The sequence below is a fragment of the Lepisma saccharinum genome, chromosome 3, assembly GCF_977018435.1.
Source record: "Lepisma saccharinum chromosome 3, izLepSacc3.1, whole genome shotgun sequence".
NCBI lineage: Eukaryota > Metazoa > Arthropoda > Insecta > Zygentoma > Lepismatidae > Lepisma > Lepisma saccharinum.
The window spans coordinates 9758238-9772052 of NC_139231.1; the positions used below are offsets into that span (position 1 = coordinate 9758238).

Here is a 13815-nt window from a genome sequence, read left to right on the forward strand (position 1 = left end):
TTTACCAATTAATGTGTTGTTGAGTTGATAGTACACTTGGTTTGCCTTTTGTACTCTTATTATTCACTTCGTCATCCATTCTTCCATCTGACGTTATGACTGTTCTTAGGTATGTGTATCTGTTTACTTGTTCCAGCTGCTTTTCTTTCCACTGTATATTTAGGGGTACATAATTTATTTCTTTTGTAACAACCATCACTTTACTCTTATCCACGTTCATGCTCATTCCATTGTCTTCTACAGAGGTTGTTCGCTTTATATCCGACCATTGTCGATTCGGTGCTGCCACCTGGCGTATCATGCTGGAACTATGGGTCTGCTGGCGGGAGCAGTGTTGTGTCTGACCTTGTAGGTGCGTGAGTGTTGGTAGTGAATGTTATCAAATGGCGCTGAAAATCAACCGGTATTGGGAGGGTTACGTAATGACCCTTTTCCATGCTAAGTTTTCATACGTACGCATTGTGAAACTGTATGAAAAGTACCTGGCGGGTTCCAAATGGAAGAAAGTTGTCACAATGGATGAATCATATGTCCATCTCACTGCTGGTGGTCACATTCGGGCGATCACATACCGTGACATTGACGGCAAGGGGTGCAGCAACTTTGTTTGTCATTGCAGGGAAAGTTTCCCTCATGGCTTTATGGTTGTGATGGAATTCGGATATGAGGGTAAGTTGATGATACGCAAGGTGGACAAAAACGTGAAGGTGAATGTCAGATACTTCCAAGACTCCATTCTGACACCTATCTATCGGAGACATATCCCAAAATTGTATGGAATGGACACGCAAGGCTTCGAGTCATACCGCCAGAACATCACTACGTTATTATCAGCAAATGGCAGAGGAATTAGGAATTTGTGTCATTCCGTTCGAAGACATTCCTGTGAAAAACCCAGATGCCAGTCCAATGGATTTTTGCGCATTTGGACTGTTGAAACGACATCTTCAACATCGCCGCCCGCACACCCTGGATGGTCTATGGAAAGCTTGCAGGGAGGAGTGGGACAGAATTCGCATGCTGGGGGTCCAATAGAACATGATAGGTGGTGGCAGCGCGGTATCTCTTAAGGTGAGTACCCGTCAAACATGGTCGGATATAAAGCGTACAACCTTCTGTATTCAATTCAAATTTTCTTTATTAAAGGGTGAGGTTCAGCCTGTGGCTGTTCTTCCACCTAACCCCGTTTAACATTTACCTAGTGTACATAAACATAATCATAAAAAGAGAGAAGAAAATACAATAAAAATATAAAAAAATGTTACAAGGAAAGAACAAGGACAAGATTTTAAAAAAATCAAGACACAACACATAAAAGAAAGAGAAAAACACATTCACGCACACACACATACTAAACATTTTTGAGAAGGATATTTACGCACGAAGTTGAGATTGATGTATGTGATTATACTAATTTTGTGAGGTACGATAGAACAATGCACACGTAAATATTACAATATAGTTGAAGATTTGTCAAGGATTGGATTGGCGAGGCTCGTATGTAGTCTATACTGTATTGTTCAGTGTTACTCGTGGGAGCTTGAACAGATATATTGCTCATCTAACAGAAAATTCTTTAGTTTATTATTAAATTTGTTAGGACTGAGGAGGGAGGTAATGGAGGGCGGGAGTTCATTCCATGTTTTTGCCGCTGAAAGTGTAAACGACAATTTGAAAATTTCCAGCGAATGTTTCAAGAGTTCAAGTTTCGCTGTTCCTCTTGTTTTGTAGTTGTGTATTTCCCTTCTGGTTTTTAGTTGCTCGAATATTTTTTTTATGCAAAAGATTCTGTATAAAGCAACAGAAGGGAAGCCTGCAATGTCTGTTCATGTTTAGCATTTTGGTCTCGTTCAGGGTTGAAAGAATGATTGAATTTTTTAATGTTATGTACGAAGCGTAAACACAAATTTTGGACTTCTTGAATTTTGACTTTATTTTGAACAGACAAGTTTGCACCGTATACTATATCACAGTAGTCTAGAAGAGGGAGAATCAGTGTTTGCACAAGTTTAATTTTAATATCTGTTTTTAAGTATTCATTACATTTATAGAGGGGTCTTAGTGCTGCGTAGGCTTTCTTAGTTTGCTCTTGGACATGATGATCCCAATTCAAGTGTTCGTCTAACATAACTCCTAATTCTTTATAATTTTTGAATGTGGAATTTCGGATATCTCTATTTTGACACGTAGATTATTCGGGTTTGTCATTGTGAGGATATTCTTGGAACCGATGACTGCGAAAACAGACTTTTGTGGATTTACTTTCAGACCATTTGAATTGCACCAGGTATTGATGGCTGCCAAATCTTTGTTAAGTAATGCTATTACATAATCTGGTGATTTTGGTGGAAATTGGATTTGAATTTGGGTGTCATCTGGATAAAAGTGTACGGTACTATGCTTTATGTTGGTTTCTAAATCTGCTGTGAAGATTGTATATAGGAGGGGGAGCTAGAATTGATCCTTGTGGAATGCCAGTTTCTAGCGGAAGCATGTTTGAGTGAGAGGGCATGGCAGTTTTTAGAAACACCTTCTGTTGCCGGTTTGTCAAGTACGATCTGAACCATTTGAGTGCGGGGTGTGAAAAGTTATAATATTTCAACTTGCTTAAGAGCAGGTTGTGATGAACCTTGTCAAAAGCCTTTGTCAGATCCAGCGAGACCAGAGCAACTGTCATACTCTTGTCCATTGAGTGAAATATATCATTAGTGAGTTTTAGCAACACTGTCACCATGCTGTGAGCAGGGCGGAAGCCAGATTGGCAATTCGGAAGGACATATAGGCTGTTGACATGATTTCTAACTTGATTGTAAACAATTTTTTCGGTGATCTTGTAGGACGAAGATCGTTTAAGGACAATATTACTTTTTTCTTAGGTAAAAGGGTCACGCACGCTGTTTTCCAGCTGATTGGATATTGTCCAGTCAGAAAGGAGGTGTCAGGTGATAAGATAAATGGAAGTGATAGTTTGAGCATTTTTACTGTTATTCCATCATTGCCAGAGGCATTGGATCGTATATTATTTACTGCTTTAATTGTGTCATATTCACCGATTTCTTTAAGATGAAATTGTTGTGCACTTTCATTAAATATTTTGGAGTTAAACAAATTACTGGTTTTATTTAAAGCTGATTTCGAGCAGTCAAACTCACGGCAGATGTTTGAAAAATGTTTGTTTATTTTGTCTGTGTCTCGTATAGCAGAGGGTATGGCATTATTAGTAGTTTTACTATATACTCCCCATGCCTTGAGTTTGCCCCACAAGTCTTTGTTGTTTTCATTAGAACGTAGGTGATGATTAAAGAATGCTTTCTTCTCTTGCCGTTGCACCGTACTTGTAAAGTTTCTTAGTTCCTTGTAGTGTTCCCAGTTGGAGTTTGTCTTTGTGCGTTTATATTTTAATAAAGCTCTGTTGCGGAGTTTCATCAGTAATTTCGTGTTTTCGGATATCCCTGGAACGTTTTTATGCCTAACCAGTTTAGTGTGGAGAGGTCCTTGTTTGTTAAAAAAGTGGATAATATTGGTAGAGGTATACTGTACCTTATCTTCGATATTGTCGTAGCTGTTAATTTGTGCCCAATCAATTTTTGCAGCATCTTCATCAAATTTCTCCTTATTGAAATTTGAGAAATTACGGTATGTGACATACTGTTTCTCTTTTTTCAGTTTTTCAATGGCAAGGATAACACTTACCATGCAGTGATCTCTTATTACGACATCCAGGAGTGATTCGCTATTTTCCGTTATTCTAGTTGGTTTATTGATAATTTGCGTAAGGCCGACAGAATTAAGAATTGATCAAATGTATTTTGTCTCTGGTTTGTGTGGCGAAAGAAAGTCTGTTTGTATCTCCTAAAATAACCAATTTGTCAACACGCGGGAAAACTTCGGAGATAGCGGTTTCTAAACGTGATTATTTTATATTTTTTGATGGCCATGTAACCAGGGATAGTGAAAGAGGACGTGGGCACTTCTTCACAGGACCAGCTCTCGGTGATTAGGAGGAAGTCGATTACCACCTTCTGTAACTCCTCTCGGTAACGGTTCTGATTGTTTTATGATTTCTCCTAGCACAAAGACTAATTATCATAGAATTTTGGAATTTATTGTCACACGAAATTTGAACCTTCCTTAAAGTAATGAGCACTGTTTGGACTCGAAAAAAAGTAATTTATGTTGAAAAAAAAAACAACTTGAAAATTACCTTACACATGTCTCATGGACAAGATATTCTCCGTTGACAAGCAACAGTAAATATCGTAGAAGGGTGGTAATGAATGTAGAAGTAAATCAGAACCTTAGTAGAATGCATTAAGGGACTTTATTTTAATGCTAACCTAACCTGCCTAACCTAACAACGAAAGCATATGTTGAAAAAACCTTAAGTAATCGCTAAGACTCTGCAGTATGTGTTAACAGACATACATCGAAATTGAACCATGTACAAATTGCATTCGTAGCATGATGAAATCGCCATAAAACAAAAGGAACTTGCCCCCTCCTCTCTATTCTTAGCCACCAGGGCAATGTCGTCAACATATACAAATGACTACTTGTACTGGTCTCGCTTTCCTACTTTATACCTCCCAGTTCTTAGTTTACATTGTTTGATGATCTGGTTCATAAGGCTAATAAACAGAAAGGGGCTCTGGCTGTTTCCCTGTTTTACTCATATTTCTATCCTAAATTCATCTTAGCATTTCGCTGCTAATCTGACTGTTCCTTTCACTCTTGTATACACTCATAGAATTATATCACATACTGAAATGGTAGGATAAATTTTCAATTTTGTACTGAGAAATATCTGCCTCATCTCATTAGCCGAGCTCGTTGGTTGGTCGGCTCACAACTTCACTACTAGGGATGGAATCGAGGCGAGACAGCCTCGGTCTCGTTTCGAGTTGTAAATGCCTGTCTCCATGTTCATTTGTAAATGTCTCATTGGCGGTCTGGTCTCGTTTTATAAATATCCATCTCCTTCTAGTCTCAAGTTTCGAAAAATATAGAATGAACAACATATCCCAAGGGCCACCATACAAATTTTCACAGTGCATAGAGGTTATTAAGACAAACAACTATTGTTAATGACGTTCTTTGTTCCATGCCTCATTTTGATGCCACGAGCCCTCAAAAACTGGATTAGAATTACTCTGAATGAACTGTGTTGTAATTATTATACACAAAATTCATGACTTATCTGAGGAAGTCACCTAGCAAAGCAAATTACATTATTTTCTTTTTCAGTATTGTACCAGTGTCTGACACCAAATCTCAATCTCTCCTCGATTTTCCAGAGGTCTGTCTCATAAGATCAGTTCTCCTCAAGATTATTATAAGTCCATCTCGGTCTCGTCTCGATTTTTACAAGCCTATCTTGGGTTCTTCTCGGTACTAACCCTACTCAACCAAATGTTTCAGGTTTGACTATCGACCTGGTCATGTATGTTCCTTTGTGAATATAATTTTGTTGAAGTGGAAATTGTTACGTAGGGGGGACATAAATAACTATAAATGAAACAAAATTTGAAGATATATGCATGACTACACCCTGAGTTTATCCAACCCCTACCTAGAAATCAGCTATGGGATATTCACTTTTACAATTCCTTCTGGAATAGAGATTGTCATTTCAGTGCCTTCAGCAGAGTGGTTAGCACAGCAAGGTTTGATGCAAGGGGTCCTGGGTTCGAATCCCAGATTGGGTGTTCTTTTTGTGTGTCCCTTCATCAATTTCATCATAGCTTCACTCATCCTCATTCTCGCGATTATCCAAAATTGGCAGAGAAGTTACGTTAAATAACAAAAAATGGTACCAGTTCGATATCCACCGAACACTTCTCACTCATTTATTTTGTCATTTTTAACATTTGTACTTACCTATTCTGCATTATGAAAGATTCTTTAAGGTGGCATTTTGCTTTTTTCACGAAAATAATTTCAATTTTTCACATTAACAGTAATTATTGTTCTTCCATTTCTGGCTTCTGAAACACACAATATGGCAGGTACAGCTTGAGTCGCGTTGTGGATCATGTGGGTATGCAGTGTTTCCAACCTTCGTAACCGAAAAATACCTACTATCGTTTTAGTCACGTGTGAAAATTTTACATTATGCATGGGTAGCTGACAGATAGCACCACTAAACATTCACGGATAGCCCCACAAACCATTCTCGGATAGCCCTACGAACCATTCAAGGATAGCACCATGAACCATTATGCATGGTAGATGACGGATAGCCCCACGAACCATTTCCGATATGGTTAGGTTAGGCAAGCATAGTGAAAAAAAAGGGGGTTGGAAACACTGACAGGGGCTTACGTCATAAAACGTATGCAGCATGCAGTTCACGTACCAAAAGTAATGACAATTGTGAATCGGTGAGATATTTATCTTGAAAAATACATGATTTCCCAGTCAAATATATTCCACGATGAAAGAAAATACCTGGACGAATGTTGGAAAGTTTGGAGAAACTCATTTCCGTAAGTAGTTTCTTCTGTAAAAATGAAGAAATGAAATGTGTCTCTGATATAACGAACTGTTACCAAATTTTGTTCGTAAAACAATGCGAAACAGCTTATATATATATATAAATTTAAAAAATCACCTTCACTTCTTGCAAAACAACGGCATGGTTGGAAACACTGACAGGGGGTTACGTCATGAATCGTACGGAACATCTGGTTGACAAATACAAGCAACGGTCATTGTGCGTCGGAGATATATTTGGCAACAGTTTCATAGATCGGAGACACATTAAAATCTTTGTGTTTCACATGGTTCGTACTTACCAATTGTGTATTGTGGAACATAGTTCAAGGTGCCATTATGCTTTTTACACGAAAACAAACGCAATTTTTCACATTCTGAGTGCTTTTTTTTATTCTTTTCTTCGCTTCCGGAACACACAATATGGGGGCACATCTTGACTCACGTTTTGGGTATGCAGGGTTTCAACCTTCTGCACCGAAAAATACCTACTATCGTGTTTGTCACCAGTGGAAATAATACATTATGCACGGGTAGCTGACGGATAGCCCCACGAACCATCATGCATGGTAGCTGACCGATAGCCCCACGAACCAGTTCCAATTAGGTTAGGTTATGTTAGGCAAGCATAGTAAAAAAAAGGGGGGTTGAAACACTGACAGGGGCTTATGTCATCAAACATACGCAGCATCCGGTTGTCGTAGGGCAAGCAAATGAAAGCAATGGCAATTGTGAGTCGGTGAGATATTGCTCTTGAAAAATACATGATTTCCCGGTCAAATATATTCCACGATGAAAGAAAATACCTCGACGAACATTGCAAACCTTGAAGAAACTCATTTCCGTAAGTGGTTTCTTGTGTAAAATTGAAGAAATATGTCTCCGATGTATGAAACTGTTACAATATATTTTTCATCAAAAATACATGAATTCCCGGTCGAATAGATTCCACGATGGAAGAAAATACCTCCACGAACTTTCAGAATGCTACAGAAACTAATTTCCGTAAGTAGTTTCTTCTGTGAAAATGAAGAAATCCGGGTAACACTTCGATCTAGTGAAAACGAATTTCTTCATTTTTACAGAAGAAACTACTAACGGAAATAAGTTTCTGTAGCATTATCGAAGTTCGTCAATGTATTTTCTTTCATCGTGTAATGTTTTTTTTAGCACGAATTCATATTATTTTCTAGAAAAATGAATTTTTAACTGTTTGCCTAATCTAACGGAACCTAACCTAACCGTGAATGGTGTTTGGGGCTATCCACTATTTTTTTTGTGAGAAAAGCATAATTCCACCCTACAGAATGTTCCGCAATGCAGAATACTGTCTGGCTGCCTTAGCTGAGACCATGGACGGAAGTGCGCATGCGCCAACTGGACTTGTTCATTGGAAAAATAGGGGTGACGGCACTTTGTTCAGGAAGCGGGTTTCGTGAAAATCGTCTGCTGTGGAAACAACAAAGAAGTTTCAAACGTAGTACCATCGCTGCCAAAATACGATGTTTACTAATTATGTAAGGGTACAGAGTGAAAAAAAAAAATCCATATTCTATATAAGCAAACGGAACATGTCAGGAAAGTATTCATTACGTCACATTAGTAGATAAACTTGTTTGTAAACCAGGAACTTTATTTTGTATCATTCAATTAAATTGGTCTCCTTAGTAAATCGTATAATTAGCACACAGCAGTAATCAGGATAGTATTCACTAATAATAGTATTATTATGCAAAGTATTATAAATACAATAAAGAAAATGTAGTAACTGAATGATTTTTGGCATTCTGTATTGTGTCGAGGGTGTTTTGTAGAATGTGCAACAGGGACCAAAACGTTAGTTTTCTTTGTTCCATTTCGAAACGGTTTGTTACGAATTGTAAGAGAGACAGAAAGCAGTAATAAACACAGCAAGCAAAAGCAACAGGGTTGTGTTCCACCTGCTTCCCCTCTCACGTTTAGAATCCTACTTTCCAGCTAGTTTCGTTTCCCTTGGCCGGACTGTACGTAAGTAGGTATGTTAAAAAGGACGAAATAAAAGAGTTCTATATAGGTGTTCTCACGAGAACGAAGTAGTACCGAAATCTGTTCGGCGGAGATCAAACTGTTACCCAAAAATTAAATTCTTTCCGGTAAATATGTGATATCGCCCGAACGGATTTCCTCAAATTTACAGGAGAAACTCCTTACTAAAATCAGTTTCTGTAGCATTGTCGAAGTTCTTCGAGGTATTTTCTTTCGTGGAAACTCAAAACTTCACCATAGAATGCTGCAGAACAAGAAATAATCACTTTTTATGTAAGGAACTTGCATTTTCTGTAAAGCGACAACATTATGCCGTTGTTTCCATTATGTACCTGCAGATGGCGTGAGCTTCGAAAGTCACACGGTCTCGATAGTGTTTCCGTGCCTTTTTTTTTACAAATTTTATTTTCTATGCTTACCTAACCTAACCTTGCCGGAAATGGTTGTGGGCCTATCCGTCAATGGTTCGTGGGTCTATCGTGAATATTTTTTGGGGCTATCAGTCAATGGTTTGTGGGACTATTGTGAATGGTTTTTTGGAGCTATCTGTCAATGGTTTGTGATGACATAATGAACACGAAAGTAGGAATTTTTCGGTTAAGAAGGTTGAAACACTGCATACCCACTCCAAATAGACAAAACACAAGCATGACGCGCGATGATCCCTGACGAGTGCATGCCATATTGTCTGTTACCCAAGCAGAACAAGGAAGGCAAATAATGACTCGTAATGGTAAATGTCTGTTATATCGGAGACACTTTTCTTCAAATTTACAGGAGAAACTACTTATGGAAATGAGTTTCTGTTGCATTTATCAAACTTCGTGGAGGTATTTTGTCACTATGGAATGCTGCACAACAGAAAATAAGCACTTTTGATGTAATAAAGTAGCCTTTTGTATGAAGCGACAACATTATGCCGTTGTTTCCATTATGAACCTGCAGATGGCGCGAGAGTCGAAAGTCACGTGGTCTCGCGAGAGGAAGAAGTGTTTCCAAACATGCCTTCTTTTACCAGATTTCTTTTATTTTTATTTTTTTAACTATGCTAACCTAAACTTGCCGGAAATGGTTCGTGGGGCTAACGTGAATGGTTTTTGGAGCTATCGTGAATGGTTTTTGGGGCTATCGGGAATGGTTTTTGGAGCTTTCCGTCAATGGATTGTGATGACATAATGAACACGAAAGTTGGTATTTTTCGGTCAAGAAGGTTGCAACACTCCATGCCCACTCCAAATCGACAAAACACAAGCACGACCCGTGATAATCCACAGCTGTGCGCGAAATATTCTATGTTCCACGACGGAAGAAAGGACACAAAAGAATTACTCGTAACGTGAAAAATCGAAGTTATTTTCGTGTAAAAAGCATAATGGCACCTTGAAATAGGTTCCGCAATACACAATTGGTAAGTACGAACAATTTGAAACTGAAAATATGCGTTAGAAATGTGTCACCGATATAACAGACATTTACCAGAATGGGTAAGTATCAATGCTAAAATTAACGAAATAAACGAGTGAGAGGTGTTCGGGCCTTATCGCATAATTACCTTAAATCCATTCAAATTCCAGTGCCTCGGAAAAGGCGAATGATTACGTTGAAGTTGGAAAAACAATAACAATTTTTCATCCGCTCTGCATGACTCAAATTTAACTTGACAAGTATCCACATGCGGTGAGTAAATTCATCGAATATATGTAACTATTAAGGTACCATTAAGTATTAACTATTATTAGTATTCATTGGAAGATACATTATACCATTATACTCACTATTCGGGACCAATACATAATTACGCGCTCGCTGCCATGTTAGGTTCACTCAGATTGTCCAGCAAGTGGTTCTTTAGTTACCCAAATGCTGGTTTAGGCTAAACAGTAAGTAAAACAACGATAACAACTGTTGATGTGTTGTGATTGTGAACCACATGGCACAACCACAGGGTGGCATTGCCCCCCCCCCCCATCCCCAACGTTGCTCGGAAATGAGTTTTTGGTACGTTTATCCTTGATACTTGCCCCGCCCAGACAAAAATTCGCGGTTCGAAATGTTCGAAATTTCCCAACACACTGGAAATCTCGAATCCTACATGTCATTTTCTCCTCAAGTGATTGATTTTGTATTTCTGGAATGAAAACTAACGCTTTTCTAGAAGATTCACACATTTACGATGCAGAAAACATCGAGAATTAACTACATTTAAACATGACCCTTTGGGATATCCCGAGTGCTCGATATCCCAAACCATATGCCCAAACACCTTACCGAATTCAGGATCGAGACGGGATTTTTTTCTTCTCCATCGCGGTATCGAATTATTAGTTTTCGGTACCCTTCACACCCCTTCCTCTCCGTGCCTCCCCATACTTTTAACATATGCTTTTAACTTTCAGCGTTCTAACTTCTCTCGCAAAACCCAACGTAAGATGTAAAACATGACGACAGCTACATCTCAACATTTATATATAAAGTGAAACTAGAGACATGCTTCTCTTTCGAACTGTTACGTTAGTTGGAGGCATCTGTAATGTTTGTCCTCGTTGCCTGCCGGTCTTTATCAGCTGTGCGCTGGAGGCAAGGTCGTGCACCTTGTTGAAAGAGACGCTGGGTTGTGAATTATCACTCGCTGCCGTTGTAATTATAATACTTAGCACGTTTTCGTTGGTAGCTTATTTTCTGTGTTGATCTTTGTGTACAGGGAATTTATTAGCAACTTGGTCACAAAATGTTGAAACTGAATTAGCACTTGCACTTTTACGAGTCTCACAACTGAAAACACGGCACATACTGTATGTTCCATTAGCTAAATATAAATAATGTTACGATTGCATAATTTGTTCAACTTAGATTCTTATTATGTACGTGCCCATTCTACAACATATGGGTGTACAATGCACATACTAAAGTGGCACGATTCATATTTCGTCCATTTAGAATGTAAATGTTCTTTCTCCAAATTGTAAACAAATCGAGATAGTTTTTGAGTATGGTCTATTTGGAATACAATGTTTCATCTCTGCTATTGCCTGATGTCTACATGCAACCAATTTTGATATATTGAGTTTGTTTTTGTATCATCTGCAAAATGAATCGTTACAACAATTTCCCTGAACCAACCACAAACGTCATCTGAGCATGAGATAAATCACTTAACATTCTTAGAGGTAATAGTAGCCATTTAAAAAGTAGCTCACTAGACTACTCCTGTTCGCTACTTTTGCATAAAAACAATAAACATCGATATGTATATGCAAAAGAAAACTTTAGCAATTATACTTACTATACAGGGCAAGTGAAAATGATGGACCTGATTTCAGACATTTATTCTGTGAAATATAATAAACAAATGTTATTGTGAAGCATGTGCTAAGAAAGGTAAACTGTCAAAGTTTTTTTTTTCAAACAAATCACAAGTGTTCTATGTGAGAACCTCGCGTAACACGGCACACATCAAGCCGATAGTATATCTCCTGGCAAACCTTGTGTAGCATGTTGTGGTCAATATCAGCAATGGCTGCTGTGATGCGGGCTCGCAGGTCATCCAATAGTTGTTGGAAATGGTGGTACATAAACATGATCCTTGACAAAACCCCACATGAAGAAATCACATGGGTCAAGTTGGGGGAACGAGGTGGCCAATTTAGAGGTCGATCCTCCGGAGATGCGCAGCCTATCCAACGTTGTTCCAATGCCCCATTGAGATGGTCCCGAACGCTGGCATGGTAATGTGTAGGGCAGCGGCGCCTCGTAACTTTTCACAGATGCGTGCTACAGGTAGATGCTGTTTCTTGCATTTACAATAACCCCTCCCCCCTCAATCACATACACATTTACACACTCACTTGGAGCCGCTAGTCTACGCAGTTTTTTTCCCCGAGGGGTCTGGTATTGTAAAGGTCTGTATCACATAGCTGCTTTCTATGTATGGCCGGAATAAACTATAACATATTTTGCAATTTCGCCGATTTAAACCTTCATTTTAAAAGCTATTCAAAGACAAAAATGGTAATCGGATATCAATTTACGGGGTGATTGCATTTAACTCTGTTTCTTGTTTCAGAGTTCTTTGCTGCTTTCATCCGAAACTCAAAATTTGGAGATGGGTTGTAGCCCCCATCAATTTGCTCACCCCAGCCTCATGTAGGCCACTGATTGGAACAACTGTCCTTGACAAGGATTGCTCCATATGCCACGCGCATGACCATGAACCGCGCCAAAATAAATCATGTGTGCTGATTCTGTAAAGCTATCTGCAAACTTTCTTCTTATACTGAGATGACAACACTTACCGTGCTGTGAATCTGTGTAGCACGCTAGCAGGCGGATTTCCCAAGCTGATAGGCTCCGATCCTATCTCCCCTGCAGAACCGAGGGGCATTCAGCCAGATTCGGCGTGCCACGAGGTGGCGAAAATGTGCTATGAATCCAATAGCACGGTATTCGTTGTAGCTTACCAGGGTGCGGAAAATACATAGCGTGCTGCAAATTTTTGAGCCTCTTAACGTGAGAAGTTTCATTTCACTTCAGTGTTTTATTAAACTTCTTCAAACTATGAAATGTGTCCCTTTCTTTCTTTTCATTTTAGTAAATTGAGTTACGTGCTATAGCACAGTAGCACGTATTAAGCAGCTGCCACTGGTGCAGGGGCACCATCCAATTGGAGAATGAAATCTGCGCTATCCTCTGCAAGCTGTGGAAGGAGCCATAGTTGCAGCATATCAAGGAAAACAAGTCCTGTCACAGTACGTTCATGGAAGAAAAAGGGCCCATAAATCTTTTCATGGGAAATGGCACAAAAGGCATTCAGTTTGGGAGAATCACGTTTGTGTTCCACAATTTCATGGGGGTTAGCAGTTCCCCAAATCCTTACGTTATGTCTATTCACTTTCCCTGAGCGGTGAAAAGTTGCTTCATCACTGTAAATTAACCTCTCAGAGAACCCATCCGTTTCCATTAATGTGAGGAAATCAGCACAGAAGGACGCGCGCAAAGCATAATCAGTGTCTTTTAAGGCTTAAACTAGTTGCAAGCGGAAGGGTTTCATTTGTAAACGTTTCCGCAGAACCTGCCAGACAGTTTGCTGTGTAAGTTGAAGTTCTCTCGCTGCCCGGTAGGTGGACTTCTGTGGACTCCACATGAAACATGTGTGCACTCGTTCCACTGTCTCTTCCCAGTCGATGGACGGCCAGTCGATTTTCGTTTACAGATGCAGCCCGAATCTCTGAAATGTTCATACCACTTACGAATGGCCTACCCCGTAGGTGGTTCTTTCCGATATTTGGTACGGAAATGCCG

At 39.2% G+C, this 13815-nt stretch overlaps 1 protein-coding gene across 1 annotated transcript in view; it reads left to right on the top strand.

Moving 5' to 3' along the window:
- The first annotated feature begins 11088 nt into the window (after window positions 1-11088).
- The window catches only part of LOC145984890 (sodium/hydrogen exchanger 9B2-like), a 96907-nt gene continuing 94180 nt past the window's right edge, over window positions 11089-13815 (top strand). The window contains exon 1 of the mRNA XM_083118264.1: window positions 11089-11154. The gene's annotated coding sequence lies outside the window, so the exon portion shown is untranslated. The remainder of the gene's footprint in view (window positions 11155-13815) is intronic.